The sequence below is a fragment of the Cheilinus undulatus genome, linkage group 13 (assembly GCF_018320785.1).
Source record: "Cheilinus undulatus linkage group 13, ASM1832078v1, whole genome shotgun sequence".
Classification (NCBI taxonomy): domain Eukaryota; kingdom Metazoa; phylum Chordata; class Actinopteri; order Labriformes; family Labridae; genus Cheilinus; species Cheilinus undulatus.
In genome coordinates, this window is record NC_054877.1 from 49,436,805 (window position 1) to 49,453,693 (window position 16,889).

The following is a 16,889-nucleotide window of genomic DNA, read 5'->3' on the forward strand; positions in this document are numbered from 1 at the left end:
GCATTCACCAGTGCAACCCTGAGAGGAGCTGAGGCATAGGGCACAGAAAGGGGGGCAGGGTTTATAGGAATTAAGTTGTTCCTGTTACTACTATGAGGCAAAACAGTTGGTGTATAATATGGTTCATCAGGTCTTTCAGTAATTATCACAGGAATGGACAGAGGGGTGAGAGTAGATGACACTGGGCTTATATTAGAAGCAGATTGGGAAGTATGAGAGAGTTGTTTGGGTGTGACAACACAAGGACCACATTTGGGAGGGTCAGTTTTTGGAGGAAGTAATGGCTTGTGTAACCAGCAGAGGGGGGCGTGGCTAAATATATTTGTAGGTGACAGGGTAAGGGAAAGACTATTGGCCAATGAGGAGTGGGTATTCATAGAGGGGGCAGGAGCTGTCAAAAGTCATGCTTGTGTGGACAGAGTATGGTAGAATATGTCTGATGATAACATTCGAGAACCGAGGTTGTTTGGGTGCAACCCATCTCCTCTGAAGAAAGCAGAGCGCAGCCAAAATAAATCAAAGTTCGCAATAAATGTGAAGTTTAGCGCTCTACATTGAGAGTGAAGCCACTCGTGCAGACTCAGGAGCCTGCTAAAGCGCCCCACTCCCCGACCCAGCGTAGGAATTGGGCCAGAAATGAAAATGATCCGCTCACTGGCCTACAGCAGTTCGAAGAGTTCAGAAAAATCCCTTTTTGTGAGTTCGGATTTTTGCCGACTGGTGTCATTCGTGCCGACGTGAACAACGACCTTCTTCACAGAGGGGTGGTCTGCAAGCAGGCCAGGGATGACACGAACTATGTCAGAGACAGTAGCTCCAGGAAAACAGAAAGTTACAGCCAGCTTTGACTTTATATTCCTTATAATGGAAGCTCCAATTATAACTGTGGACGGAGGCGGTGTCACCGGCTCCCTGGACACCGACGGTGGATGTGCTGCTGCAGCCACTGGGTGCTGCAGCAAGGGTCCCAAGGCGGACTTTGCAGGAGAGCCTCCAGCCTTAGCAAGGGAAACGAGTCCAGCAGAGCCTCTTCTGGACACTGCTTCTCTCAACAGCCTGCGTCGAGAGGATGACGAGGATGGTGGGACCCGATTTCTTGGTTGTTCCCCCAGCGGAGGAAAATCCTGCATGTCTAGGATCTCGAACCTGTTGGCCAGTGGGACATCCCGGGATGAAGGAGAAGGAGGAAGAGACGGGTGCGCTGCGTGGTGCCTATCCCTCCGTGCAGCAGTCCAGGGCCCCGGTTGACGTGGTGTGGAGTTTAGCGGGGAGTTCACTCCATGCCGGTCGACAGCTGGCCGCGTCTCCGCGGAAAGATGGAAAAGTGAGGAGCAGGCTGATGCTTTGGGTTTTGCTCCCATAAGGACCCACGGATGTTCGCGGTGTGTTGATTCAGTCATCGGCCGTGAAGCAGGATCTGTAGCCGCGGTGGAAGCAGCAGTGGCGCCGGGAAATGTGTGAGCTATGTCCGCAGAGGAAGACGCAACAGGGGCTGTGTCCTCCAACTCGGCGCTTGAGGAAGCTGGAGCCGCGCCGAAAATGACTGTATCCAAGTGCTTCTCGGCGTCCTGGATTTTGTAGAGAGTGGAGATTCTTTGCTCCAATTCGCAGATCTTCTTGTAGGCAGTGAGGTGAGTGGAGCCATGGCCCCTTGAGAGTGTTCACTGTTAGTCACTCCTGAAAACTTTAGGATCCAGATTTTGCCAGATTTCGACCCGTTGTTGTCACTTTTTTCCCACCAATTCCTCCAACTTTAACACATTTTTGCCACTTAAAACCCCTTTTTGTCATTTTTAAACCCTTTCCACCACTTTTTTTCTGCCTGTTTTTGCCACTTCTAAACCAAATCATGACACTGTCTGCCTGTTGTTGGCTCTGTTGACACATTATTGCCATTATTGACCCCCTTTACCACGTATTACGCCACATTTCACAATTTAATATGCCCTTTTCGGCCAGTTTAACCAATTTCCACCTATTTCTGCCTCAGCTAACCCTTTTTGCCAGTATGTAGCAATTTTCCATCCCATTTCAACAAATTTCCACCTAAATTTGCTACTTAAATGCCATTTCAGCCACTTTCTAAATCCCTTTTACCACTTAATATCCCAGTTTTTACCACTTTAACCAATTTCTGGCATTTTTTGGTTATTTTTTGCCAATTTTATCCAATTTTTGGCACTTAAAACCCATTTCTGCTACTTTTGAACTCCAATTTCACCACCTTTCCCAGCACTGTTTGCCATTATTAACCCATTTTAGCTATTTTTAAAGTATTTTGATTCTGTTTTAAACAAAAGGATTGACATTTTTAAGAGGGCTGCTTACTGCACAAATGAATTTGAAAGATATTTGTTTCTTTGATAAGAGTGGTTCTGGTTCTGGTTAAGTATAAAATACCACAGCTTAACTTTACAATGGACCAGGATTTTGCCGGCCCCCTGTTTGGCTGGGCCATTTCCCCCCCTGAAGTACGGCCTTGTCTCCACATGACTCTTCCTGAATGTCCATGGCTGTGTTCAACCACCTTCAGGTCCAGTGGGGGTCCCCAGTCTCTGACACCCTTATTTCTGGGGCCGCGGGCTGAAAAGGTTGAGATAACCTGGTTTAGATAACTATAAATGTTGGATATCAAGAGTTTGGGAGGAGAACATCCTAAAATACAAGAATATATATTTTTGCTAATTTCTTAAAAAAAATAAAACCTCAAAATAAATATGACACTAATCTCTGGATCGATCTCTGACAAATAAAAATAAACTGAAATCTTGTACAAAATTAACAGTTCTTTTACAAAACATGCATACCTTAAATGAATAACAACGACAGACATTTCCATGGCCGCCTTTGGCGGGGGGGGGGGGGTGTGTGTGTTAATCTGTGAGGAGCATGTTTCATTTTTAACCTGAATAAGAACCACTCATCAAAGCAACAAAACATGAATTTATTTATTTATGCTGTTCAATATAGCAGTTTTCAAAATGTAAACCTCTTTTATTAAATCTGAATTATTATTAAAGTAATGTCAGACTTAATAGCTAGGCCATGATGTTCACACACATCAGGAAGGCAGAAAATAAAATAGAAAAAACGGAGATGACTTTGGAAATAAAGGGAATAATTGAATAATTGGGAAAAAAAGACAAAAGTAGGTGAAAAGTGGCAACAAAAGAAATAAAAAGTGGGAAGAAATTGGCAAAAAGCAGCAGAAAAAGGTTAAATGCAGCAATGACTGGAATTATGAGCAAAAAGTGGTAACAAATTACAGAAATGGGCAAAAAGTTTTCGAAAAACATGACAGAAAAGGGTCAAATAAGAAGGGCAGAAACAGGATAAAAGTGGCAAAAACAGCAAAAAAAAAAAAAAAAAAAAGCCAAAGAAATGGGTGCAAAGTAGCAAAAATAGGCAAAATCAGCAAAAAGTGGTAAAGATGACGAAGAAGTGGCAAAAAAAAGATCCTGCTGAAACAAACATTGCGAAAAAAATGCACAGAAAAAATAAAAAAATAAAAGCAAAAATGGTTAAAATGTGACAAAAATTGGTTCAGATGTGGCAAAACTGGAAAGAGAATGTGGAGAAACTTGTTTAATAGAACCAAATATAAAAACTTAACACTCAACACTTACCAGCTCTGAGATGAGGGAACTTTAGCCAGGACGCTAGCACCAACGCTACAGTTTATAAGGGGCCACTCTCTGGTTTATCAGGGGCCATTCTCTGGGTTTATCAGGGGCCATTCTCTGGGTTTATCAGGGTCCATTCTCTGGTTTATCAGGGGCCATTCTCTGGGTTTATCAGGGGCCATTCTCTGGGTTTATCAGGGGCCATTCTCTGGTTTATCAGGGTCCATTTTCTGGGTTTATCAGGGGCCATTCTCTGGTTTATTAGGGTCCATTCTCTGGGTTTATCAGGGGCCATTCTCTGGGTTTATAAGGGGCCATTCTTTGGTTTATCAGGGGCCATTCTCTGGGTTTATCAGGGGCCATTCTCTGGGTTTATCAGGGGCCATTCTCTGGTTTATCAGGGTCCATTTTCTGGGTTTATCAGGGTCCATTCTCTGGTTTATCAGGGTCCATTCTCTGGGTTTATCAGGGGCCATTCTCTGGGTTTATAAGGGGCCATTCTTTGGTTTATCAGGGGCCATTCTCTGGGTTTATCAGGGGCCATTCTCTGGGTTTATCAGGGGCCATTCTCTGGGTTTATCAGGGGCCATTCTCTGGGTTTATCAGGGTCCATTCTCTGGTTTATCAGGGGCCATTCTCTGGGTTTATCAGGGGCCATTCTCTGGGTTTATCAGGGGCCATTCTCTGGTTTATCAGGGTCCATTTTCTGGGTTTATCAGGGGCCATTCTCTGGTTTATTAGGGTCCATTCTCTGGGTTTATCAGGGGCCATTCTCTGGGTTTATCAGGGTCCATTCTCTGGTTTATTAGGGTCCATTCTCTGGGTCTATCAGGGTCCATTCTCTGGGTTTATCAGGGTCCATTCTCTGGGTTTATCAGGGTCCATTCTCTGGTTTATCAGGGTCCATTCTCTGGGTTTATCAGGGTCCATTTTCTGGGTTTATCAGGGTCCATTCTCTGGTTTATTAGGGTCCATTCTCTGGGTCTATCAGGGTCCATTCTCTGGGTTTATCAGGGTCCATTCTCTGGGTTTATCAGGGTCCATTCTCTGGTTTATCAGGGTCCATTTTCTGGGTTTATCAGGGTCCATTTTCTGGGTTTATCAGGGTCCATTCTCTGGTTTATTAGGGTCCATTCTCTGGTTTATCAGGGGCCATTCTCTGGTTTATCAGGGTCTATTCTCTGGGTTTATCAGGGTCCATTCTCTGGTTTATCAGGGTCCATTCTCTGGTTTATTAGGGTCCATTCTCTGGGTTTATCAGGGTCCATTCTCTGGGTTTATTAGGGTCCATTCTCTGGTTTATCAGGGGCCATTCTCTGGGTTTATCAGGGGCCATTCTCTGGTTTATCAGGGGCCATTCTCTGGGTTTATCAGGGGCCATTCTCTGGGTTTATCAGGGTCCATTCTCTGGTTTATCAGGGTCCATTCTCTGGGTTTATCAGGGTCCATTTTCTGGGTTTATCAGGGTCCATTCTCTGGGTTTATCAGGGTCCATTCTCTGGTTTATCAGGGTCCATTCTCTGGTTTATCAGGGTCCATTCTCTGGTTTATCAGGGTCCATTCTCTGGGTTTATCAGGGTCCATTTTCTGGGTTTATCAGGGTCCATTCTCTGGTTTATTAGGGTCCATTCTCTGGGTTTATCAGGGGCCATTCTCTGGGTTTATCAGGGTCCATTCTCTGGGTTTATCAGGGTCCATTCTCTGGTTTATTAGGGTCCATTCTCTGGGTTTATCAGGGTCTATTCTCTGGGTTTATCAGGGTCCATTCTCTGGTTTATTAGGGTCCATTCTCTGGGTTTATCAGGGTCCATTCTCTGGTTTATCAGGGTCCATTCTCTGGTTTATCAGGGTCCATTCTCTGGGTTTATAAGGGTCCATTCTCTGGGTTTATCAGGGTCCATTCTCTGGGTTTATCAGGGTCCATTCTCTGGTTTATCAGGGTCCATTCTCTGGGTTTATCAGGGTCCATTCTCTGGGTTTATCAGGGTCCATTCTCTGGTTTATCAGGGTCCATTCTCTGGTTTATCAGGGTCCATTCTCTGGGTTTATCAGGGTCCATTCTCTGGGTTTATCAGGGTCCATTCTCTGGGTTTATCAGGGTCCATTCTCTGGTTTATTAGGGTCCATTCTCTGGTTTATCAGGGTCCATTCTCTGGGTTTATCAGGGTCCATTCTCTGGTTTATTAGGGTCCATTCTCTGGGTTTATCAGGGTCCATTCTCTGGGTTTATCAGGGTCCATTCTCTGGTTTATTAGGGTCCATTCTCTGGGTTTATAAGGGTCCATTCTCTGGGTTTATAAGGGTCCATTCTCTGGGTTTATCAGGGTCCATTCTCCGGGTTTATCAGGGTCCATTCTCTGGGTTTATAAGGGTCCATTCTCTGGGTTTATCAGGGTCCATTCTCTGGTTTATTAGGGTCCATTCTCTGGGTTTATAAGGGTCCATTCTCTGGGTTTATCAGGGTCCATTCTCTGGGTTTATCAGGGTCCATTCTCTGGGTTTATCAGGGTCCATTCTCTGGTTTATCAGGGTCCATTCTCTGGGTTTATCAGGGTCCATTTTCTGGGTTTATCAGGGTCCATTCTCTGGTTTATTAGGGTCCATTCTCTGGTTTATCAGGGGCCATTCTCTGGTTTATCAGGGTCCATTCTCTGGGTTTATCAGGGGCCATTCTCTGGGTTTATCAGGGTCCATTTTCTGGGTTTATCAGGGTCCATTCTCTGGTTTATTAGGGTCCATTCTCTGGTTTATCAGGGGCCATTCTCTGGTTTATCAGGGTCTATTCTCTGGGTTTATCAGGGTCCATTCTCTGGGTTTATCAGGGTCCATTCTCTGGGTTAATCAGGGTCCATTCTCCGGGTTTATCAGGGTCCATTCTCTGGGTTTATAAGGGTCCATTCTCTGGGTTTATCAGGGTCCATTCTCTGGTTTATCAGGGTCCATTCTCTGGGTTTATCAGGGTCCATTTTCTGGGTTTATCAGGGTCCATTCTCTGGTTTATTAGGGTCCATTCTCTGGGTTTATCAGGGTCCATTCTCTGGGTTTATCAGGGTCCATTCTCTGGTTTATCAGGGTCCATTCTCTGGTTTATTAGGGTCCATTCTCTGGTTTATCAGGGTCCATTCTCTGGTTTATTAGGGTCCATTCTCTGGTTTATCAGGGTCCATTCTCTGGTTTATTAGGGTCCATTCTCTGGTTTATCAGGGGCCATTCTCTGGGTTTATCAGGGGCCATTCTCTGGGTTTATCAGGGTCCATTCTCTGGTTTATCAGGGTCCATTCTCTGGGTTTATCAGGGTCCATTCTCTGGGTTTATCAGGGTCCATTCTCTGGTTTATCAGGGTCCATTCTCTGGGTTTATCAGGGTCCATTCTCTGGTTTATCAGGGTCCATTCTCTGGTTTATTAGGGTCCATTCTCTGGTTTATCAGGGGCCATTCTCTGGGTTTATCAGGGGCCATTCTCTGGGTTTATCAGGGGCCATTCTCTGGTTTATCAGGGGCCATTCTCTGGGTTTATCAGGGGCCATTCTCTGGGTTTATCAGGGTCCATTCTCTGGTTTATCAGGGTCCATTCTCTGGGTTTATCAGGGTCCATTCTCTGGTTTATCAGGGTCCATTCTCTGGTTTATCAGGGTCTATTCTCTGGGTTTATCAGGGTCCATTCTCTGGTTTATCAGGGTCCATTCTCTGGGTTTATCAGGGTCCATTTTCTGGGTTTATCAGGGTCCATTCTCTGGTTTATTAGGGTCCATTCTCTGGGTTTATCAGGGGCCATTCTCTGGGTTTATCAGGGTCCATTCTCTGGGTTTATCAGGGTCCATTCTCTGGTTTATTAGGGTCCATTCTCTGGGTTTATCAGGGTCCATTCTCTGGTTTATCAGGGTCCATTCTCTGGTTTATCAGGGTCCATTCTCTGGGTTTATAAGGGTCCATTCTCTGGGTTTATCAGGGTCCATTCTCTGGGTTTATCAAGGTCCATTCTCTGGTTTATTAGGGTCCATTCTCTGGGTTTATAAGGGTCCATTCTCTGGGTTTATCAGGGTCCATTCTCTGGTTTATCAGGGTCCATTCTCTGGGTTTATCAGGGTCCATTCTCTGGGTTTATCAGGGTCCATTCTCTGGGTTTATCAGGGTCCATTCTCTGGGTTTATCAGGGTCCATTCTCTGGGTTTATAAGGGTCCATTCTCTGGGTTTATCAGGGTCCATTCTCTGGGTTTATCAGGGTCCATTCTCTGGTTTATTAGGGGCCATTCTCTGGTTTATCAGGGTCCATTCTCTGGGTTTATCAGGGTCCATTCTCTGGGTTTATCAGGGTCCATTCTCTGGGTTTATCAGGGTCCATTCTCTGGGTTTATCAGGGTCCATTCTCTGGGTTTATAAGGGTCCATTCTCTGGGTTTATTAGGGTCCATTCTCTGGGTTTATCAGGGTCCATTCTCTGGGTTTATCAGGGTCCATTCTCTGGGTTTATCAGGGTCCATTCTCTGGGTTTATCAGGGTCCATTCTCTGGGTTTATAAGGGTCCATTCTCTGGTTTATTAGGGTCCATTCTCTGGGTTTATAAGGGTCCATTCTCTGGGTTTATAAGGGTCCATTCTCTGGGTTTATCAGGGTCCATTCTCCGGGTTTATCAGGGTCCATTCTCTGGGTTTATAAGGGTCCATTCTCTGGGTTTATCAGGGTCCATTCTCTGGTTTATTAGGGTCCATTCTCTGGGTTTATAAGGGTCTATTCTCTGGGTTTATCAGGGTCCATTCTCTGGGTTTATCAGGGTCCATTCTCTGGGTTTATAAGGGTCCATTCTCTGGGTTTATCAGGGTCCATTCTCTGGGTTTATAAGGGTCCATTCTCTGGGTTTATCAGGGTCCATTCTCTGGGTTTATAAGGGTCCATTCTCTGGGTTTATCAGGGTCCATTCTCTGGGTTTATCAGGGTCCATTCTCTGGGTTTATAAGGGTCCATTCTCTGGGTTTATAAGGGTCCATTCTCTGGGTTTATAAGGGTCCATTCTCTGGGTTTATCAGGGTCCATTCTCTGGGTTTATAAGGGTCCATTCTCTGGGTTTATCAGGGTCCATTCTCTGGGTTTATCAGGGTCCATTCTCTGGGTTTATAAGGGTCCATTCTCTGGGTTTATCAGGGGCCATTCTCTGGTTTATCAGGGGCCATTCTCTGGTTTATCAGGGTCCATTCTCTGGTTTATTAGGGTCCATTCTCTGGTTTATTAGGGTCCATTCTCTGGGTTTACAGGTGTCACATGAACCCTAACGTTACAGGGATAACAAGTACCCCACTCACACTGAGTCTGTGGATGAGGAGAGCGCCCTCTAGTGGCCATGCTCCATTTGTCTGATGTTGTTTCCGAAACTGCAGATTAAAATGAATTATTTTATCGTCTGATCTCCACAGGCTCTCTGTCTGCAAAGTAAAGTGGCGTTTAAATCTTCTGACAGTCTGAGGGAGACCGTCAGGCCTGGACATGAAACATCCCATGATGCAACAGGAAAGAGTCTTCACTAGGGCCTTCCTGTCTGGACTTGTGCGGCCTTTCTAAAACCGCTCCCTCCTTATTCACCGCGGTGTTGAGTAAACACCGTCTGACATCAGGGACGAGGATCTCTGAGTTCAGGTGGTCTAAAACCAGCAGCAGGCTTTAGAGTGAACTGTCTCAGAGAAACAGGAACATCCTGGTTTTGGTCGCTGAGCAGGAAGGGTTCAACATGAAGACCTGAGGCAGACTCATTAATGTTACTACACTAGATTAACCCTTGTGCCTCCTCTGGCTTTTTTGGCCATTTTTCTCAAGTTTTTTTTTTAAATTTGTGATCATTTTGTCAGTTTTACAGCTTGTGGCACGAATTTTTACAGAAACTTTTCTTTCTAGTTAAATTTTTGAAATTCAGCATGTTTTACTCTTAAATGTCATTCACACTCTCTCAGTGATTTTTGTACCCTCTTTACACCTTCACGGCCAAAAATGTACACGTACAAAAATCAGCATACATCAATATTTTTTTTTTCATAAAGCTCTTTAACAACTTCAGACCTGCTCAAAACTACCAAACATTCAATATTTTTCAAGACGTTAACCTTTTAAATGCCAGTTTGATTATTTGAAATATTTCATTTTTTACTAGAAAAAAACACAAAAAGTGAATTATTTTCCATAATATTAATAGTGGAAAGAAGGGGCTTTGGTGCTGAAGAGAGTCTTGGATTGGTCAAAGATTAGTAACAAAATTGATTTCATTGTGCTTGTATTTTTTATAATATTTCATAATATAACGGGCAAAAATACAAGAATTTGGTGCATGGTCCTACAATGAGTAAATGGTTGAATCTGGTGGAATACAATAAAAATGTCAAATTTCACTAGACTCCTTCACATTGAAATGCTGACATTAGAGAATGCATGATTTTATACTGCAGTGACAGTGAGATTAAAAAACCTGGTTTTAATGGAAGTCAATGGAGGCATTTTAGCCTCCAAGATGTCAGGAGGGTATTTCTGACATTACGTAAAAAATATTAATGCAATCAGATCAGTTTTGTTGCTAATCTTTGACCCATCCAAGACTCTCATCAGCACAAAAGCCCCATCTTTCTACTATTATATGAAAAATAATTCACTTTTTCTGTTTTTTAGTAAAAAATGAAATATTTCAAATAATCAAACTGGAATTCAAAGGGTTAAAATATTGAAAATAATTGAATGTTTGGTAGTTTTGAGCAGGTCTGATGTTGTTAAAGAGATTTATGAAAAAAAAGTAGAAAAATATTAATGTATGCTGATTTAATGGCAGTTTTCCTGTACGTGTACATTTTTGCCTTGAAGGTGTAAAGAGGGTGGTAAGTTTGAGGGCACAAGGGTCAGAATAAGACTATCGTATGTTCTAAATTTATTCCATCTCAGATTCTGAAGATTAGATTTCTGTTATTATAGTTTATTTTAAAGTCTTTGTAAAATAAAAAATCAAAGTAAACCTGTTTTCCTTTAACATGACATGAAATTTGATCAGACTGCTTCTTAGGAAAAACAGGCACGAGTTTCCAGATTAAGAGGACGTGGTCTTCAGCACTTTAAGAACGGGCCATGAATCAGACGGAGGGTTCTCTGAGAACCTTCCAGAACAAACATGACAATCTGGAGAAAATGTTGGTGAATGAGGCCTGAACATAAAACTGAAGTCCAAAACTAGCTGGTCTACAGGTAGAGACTGACACCTGGGCGAGGAGCTGGTCCAACTTTTTTTTTTTTTTTAATGCTTTATTTATACAATCATTGTCAAACAATAACAAATAACAAAAAGAACATTCACTGAGAGCTATGATACAATTACAGAGTAAATAATGAGAATAAATAAACATATAATATAGTTGTCAATTTATCCAGTTCTATATTATTCATCAATACATGACATGTCAAGGGATATAGTTCAATTGTCAGATTTCATTACATTTCAGGGTTTTTGCCAAAGATATTCATGTAGTTTTCTAACAAAGTTTTGCTTTTTCTATTTTCTATTAGTGACAGTGAGTTGTAGAGGGACTTAAATTCAGCAAGAAAGTGAGGAAGAAGAGGTTTAAAACCTAAAAACTTTGCTTGTGAATAAAATTTTTCCCAACAACACAAAGTAGTTAATAATGTACCAGAGGCATGTGTTGCTCTTGTTCATAATAACATATTATATCTTTCAGGGAAAAGCCATGAGAAATATTAGCACAAGTAGAAAACTGAGAACTCATGTCCAACCAAAGTTACATTACACTGGTTAAGTGTTTCATCAGCTTGTCCACAAAATGCACATTTATTGTCCACATCCAGGTATGTACAGATTCATGAATTGACAGGGTATATTTTATGAAGACTTTTGAATGGGTTTATTTGACTTTGTTGGAAATACAGTATTTCTGAGGTTAAGCCATGTTTTTTTCCAGTCAATTTCTACTATATGACTATTCCAGTAACATTTTCCCCTTGGAGAGAAACATGCTTTTTTTCTGAAAAGTTTGATGTATATGGTCGAATTAAAAGTCCACATGATATCTCTGTGACATCACTGTGACATCACTGTGACATCACAGCAGGAAGCTGCAGCCCTGGGTCAGCTGAAGTGTCAGTGATGAGTCATGGCTGGTTTCCTTCAGGAGTCATGACTCAGCTGAGATGAATCCTCCAGATGTGCAAGAGTCCACGTCTCTGACAGCAGAACCCTCGTCAGACTCACGCCTAGGGGGGATGAGTCTGACTCCAGGTGGGGGGTGGACCATCTAGTGACCTGGTGTGGTCAAATCAACCTGGAGCTCAGCGCTCTAAAGACAATGGAGATGGTTGCAGACTTTAGGAAGGATGCTACCGCCCACGCCCCGCCCCCATAACCCTCTGTGACTCCCCAGTTTCCACTGTGGACATTTCCCACCTCCAGGGGACCCCCTCTAGGAGGACCTCAAGACCTCAATGGGAGATCAACATCAGTGCCGTCATTAAAAAAACCTAAGAGGATGTACTTCCTGCTGGTGGAGAAATTCAACCAGCTAAGGATGATGATGGGAATCTTCTACACCGCCATCATCAAGACTATCTTCACTTCATCATCACAATCTGGTACGCTGCAGCCAGGATGAGGAGAAGGACCACGTAAGGGACAGGACTCTGAGACGACCTGTAGGCCTCCAGGACTCTGAGACGACCTGTAGGCCTCCAGGACTCTGAGACGACCTGTAGGCCTCCAGGACTCTGAGACGACCTGTGGGCCTCCAGGACTCTGAGACGACCTGTACGCCTCCATGACTCTGAGACGACCTGTGGGCCTCCATGACTCTGAGACGACCTGTGGGCCTCCATGACTCTGAGACGACCTGTGGGCCTCCAGGACTCTGAGATGACCTGTGGGCCTCCATGACTCTGAGACGACCTGTGGGCCTCCATGACTCTGAGACGACCTGTGGGCCTCCAGGACTCTGAGATGACCTGAACGCCTCCATGACTCTGGGACGACCTGTGGGCCTCCAGGACTCTGAGACGACCTGAACGCCTCCATGACTCTGGGACGACCTGTGGGCCTCCAGGACTCTGAGACGACCTGAACGCCTCCATGACTCTGAGACGACCTGTACGCCTCCATGACTCTGAGACGACCTGTGGGCCTCCATGACTCTGAGACGACCTGTGGGCCTCCAGGACTCTGAGATGACCTGAACGCCTCCATGACTCTGGGACGACCTGTGGGCCTCCAGGACTCTGAGACGACCTGAACGCCTCCATGACTCTGGGACGACCTGTGGGCCTCCAGGACTCTGAGACAACCTGTGGGCCTCCATGACTCTGAGACGACCTGTGGGCCTCCAGGACTCTGAGACGACCTGAACGCCTCCATGACTCTGGGACGACCTGTGGGCCTCCAGGACTCTGAGACGACCTGAACGCCTCCATGACTCTGAGACGACCTGTACGCCTCCATGACTCTGAGACGACCTGTGGGCCTCCATGACTCTGAGACGACCTGTGGGCCTCCAGGACTCTGAGATGACCTGAACGCCTCCATGACTCTGGGACGACCTGTGGGCCTCCAGGACTCTGAGACGACCTGAACGCCTCCATGACTCTGGGACGACCTGTGGGCCTCCAGGACTCTGAGACAACCTGTGGGCCTCCATGACTCTGAGACGACCTGTGGGCCTCCAGGACTCTGAGACGACCTGTACGCCTCCATGACTCTGAGACGACCTGTGGGCCTCCAGGACTCTGAGATGACCTGTACGCCTCCATGACTCTGAGACGACCTGTACGCCTCCATGACTCTGGGACGACCTGTGGGCCTCCAGGACTCTGAGACGACCTGTGGGCCTCCAGGACTCTGAGACGACCTGTACGCCTCCATGACTCTGAGATGACCTGTGGGCCTCCAGGACTCTGAGACGACCTGTACGCCTCCATGACTCTGAGACGACCTGTGGGCCTCCAGGACTCTGAGACAACCTGTGGGCCTCCATGACTCTGAGACGACCTGTGGGCCTCCAGGACTCTGAGACGACCTGTACGCCTCCATGACTCTGAGACGACCCTTTACAACTCCGGGACTCTGACGACCTGCACGCGGTTGACACAGAAAACGGTCTTGACCAGATTGTCTATGTCTGACAGTTTGATGGCGTTCGGATCCTAACCGGTTTACAGCAGATGTCTTTGTAATTATTTCCTAACATCCTTTGTCCACTGCTGCGTTCACAGGCTCCTTGTTGTTTTCAGCTTCCTGAGGATGACCTGTAGTAACCTCTGGCTGCTGCTTTCAGGCATCAACAGCTCCAGCTTTTCTCTCCTCAGCTCGACTCTCTCCGTCCATCTGAATGAAATGTTTTGCTCTCCTTTCACACTCAGACAAAACGCTGCTTTCAGCTGGCGTGGCGCTCTGCTGTCGTGGCGTTCCTTAAAGAGTTTCTTTCAGTCTGGACAGAGAGCAGTCAGATCTCAGCTCAGCATTGTCGACTGATTCACCGCTCACAGCCACTTCCTCTTTATTCTGCAGATTAAAGCTTCAAAGAGCTGACAACATCCCTTCACTTTCCTTTTGACTCTTTAACATCCTCAGAAACTTCCAGCACAAACAGGAGGATTCTGACGGCTTCAGAGAGGGAGCAGCCGGGGAGGAGGGTTTCCCATCTCTGCTGTTCTGGGTGGTGGTTCTCTGGTGGGTCATGGTGGTTCGCTCTCTCTGGGAGTCTCTGTTGAAAGAGGATTCATGTATCTCGGGTCTCAGGTGAAGACAGAGCTGAGGTGAAAGGCAAACTTTGTGTCCTGAAAGTAATGAAAGGAATAAAAAGGTTAAAAACACAATGAGAAACATCAGCATGCAGGAATCATTTTAAAGCCTGGATGAGCCGCTCTTCTATGATCCAATCCACAAAGTGGTCCGGTTTGGTTCAGTCCAGTCCACACTTCCTGTTCCTGAACGGACATTCATGCACCATCAGAATCACGTGACTGCAGCGAACCTATAAATGCATGTTAGTGGAGCCGACTGGCTCTAAATCAGTGAACTCTGACACTTTAACCTGCATGACATGGTTTTTATTTTCTGAACAAACTTCAGGAATCATCATTACACAACAGACTGTTGGTACAGCAGCACACGATGATGGAGACGAACACTCTTGTTGGCAGGTTTTAGGGGAAAATCAAGATTTCAATAGAAATCACATTAACTAAAAGAAAAGCCTTATTCAGGTGTAAAATAAATCCTGAGATCAGTCCATGCAGGTGGGAGTTGATCCAATCTGACGACCTTCAGAATGTAAGAGCTCTAAATGATCGGAAACACCAGGACTGTACCGACCCAAACACAGGAAACACTCACGCTAAATGAGACGCCACACTGAGGATTTAGTACAACCTGAATTCATCCTGTGTAATGTTGTGTAAACCAGAATGAAGATGTATAGAAGATGTATAGAAGTACAGAACCAGAGGAAACTGGGCCTTAGACGCTAAAATGCAGCTGTAGCAGAGCTCGCCAGCCCACCAACAGACAGAATAATTAAAGTAACCGTACTGTTAAACCATTAAATTTGGTCTTTATGGTTTAACGTCAGAGACCTAGGCCTGGATCCGAGAACATCTGACCCTAAAGCCTGGTTCCGTTTGGTCAGTGTGAACGCAAGCACCCCGTACTTCAGCATCATGCCTCAAGTCCACTTAAAGAAGTGGTCTCAGGCTTAAACTAGGTTTAAACAAGTGGAGAGACGTAACTGTGTATGGGGTCCCCTGTAAGGTCAACTCTAAACGTTTCCTGTCTCTCTAAAAGACCGGGTCCATGTCATCCTCTGAGCTACATGAAGGTTGTTTTTGGCATCTCAATAGTACTAAGAACCTCCACGGTAGCAGGATGGTCTCTACTGTCCACATGGAGCAGTACATAATGTTGACCTGAGTGGTTGTTTCTTCTCTGTGGAGTCCAATACCTCATCTCTCCCTCATTATTAGAACACAGGTACACCAGCATCTCCTCATGCCGACTGTCATTGTTGGCAATTTTTGGATAAACGGTGGAGCTGGTGATCCTCCAGAAGATTGTTTTATGAAGTTTGACAGAGCTGTTTTCTTATTTCACAGCTGACAGCGAGCAGAGACGCAGGTTTGAGAACATTTTAAAAAGTCTTAAAAATTTCAAAGACAAAAGAATCGTAAGGGATAGCTGTTAAATCTGTTAAAACGTTTGTGTTTGGGTCGATACAGAACTCAAAGTGACATGCTTTCATCTTGGAATGTGATTGGACAGTGTGTGGTGAAGGCGGAGCTACAACAGGCAAGCCCTTTAACATTTAAACAGTCGATAACATTTATGCAGACATGAGTTTTATTTGTGATTTCTATGACCTAAAAACGGACGTTTAATGCCAATGTTGATTAGTTCTACTGATTATCGTAGAAATTCACAATCAATCTCCTGGCACAGAAATCCGTTCAGTTCTTTATCTCTGAAATCTAACTATGACTTATGAAAATCATTTTTTAAAATCTATTTACTTAAAACTTTAAGTAGTTAGAGTTTTCTACAGAATGATGAGATACCGGGGCAGCAGGAGTGCATGTACAAAATGACTGATGATGATCCCTGGTATATATGACAGCTTTTAGCTGCTTTCTCTGTGTATGACTATTAAATGAGAGATCAACTGAACTAACCGTTCTTCACTGTGCTTCTACTTTGAAAATCGAATGGCCCAAACTAAGGGTACTTCCTGTTAGGATGAAAACCTGCTTTTACTTTGAAAGAAAATAAGGACCTCCTGAAAGTTCAGAAGTTACGGCAGAAACACAACCGTGGAAAAGGACTTCTAACAGTTAAAAAGAGAAGTAAAAAGGTAAATGTTTGATATCACGAGGTAAAGACTCGTCCACTGAGCTCTCAGGTTTTATGCCTCCGCCGTGCCGGTGACTGCTGATGTTGGAGGTACATTATTTAATCAAACATTGCTGAAACATTCCTCCAGAGTAAAGGATGAACTGGAATATTCAGGGAGGGTCAGAGTTAATAAACATGGCTGGACAAATGTATTTAGTATTGAACCTTACTCTGATCGTGGTTACGCTTCGATGCGGACCGCTCTGACTGCTGCCGTTAAATGCTAAAGGGCTTGCTGTAGCTTTGAGCACACCTTACAGGTAGATGGACACACATTCACAGATGAGGACAACAGCATCACTAGAACAAATCTGTACAAGGTCATTAAAGGTCAGTTCAGCTCAGAGACTTTGAAAAGACACAGC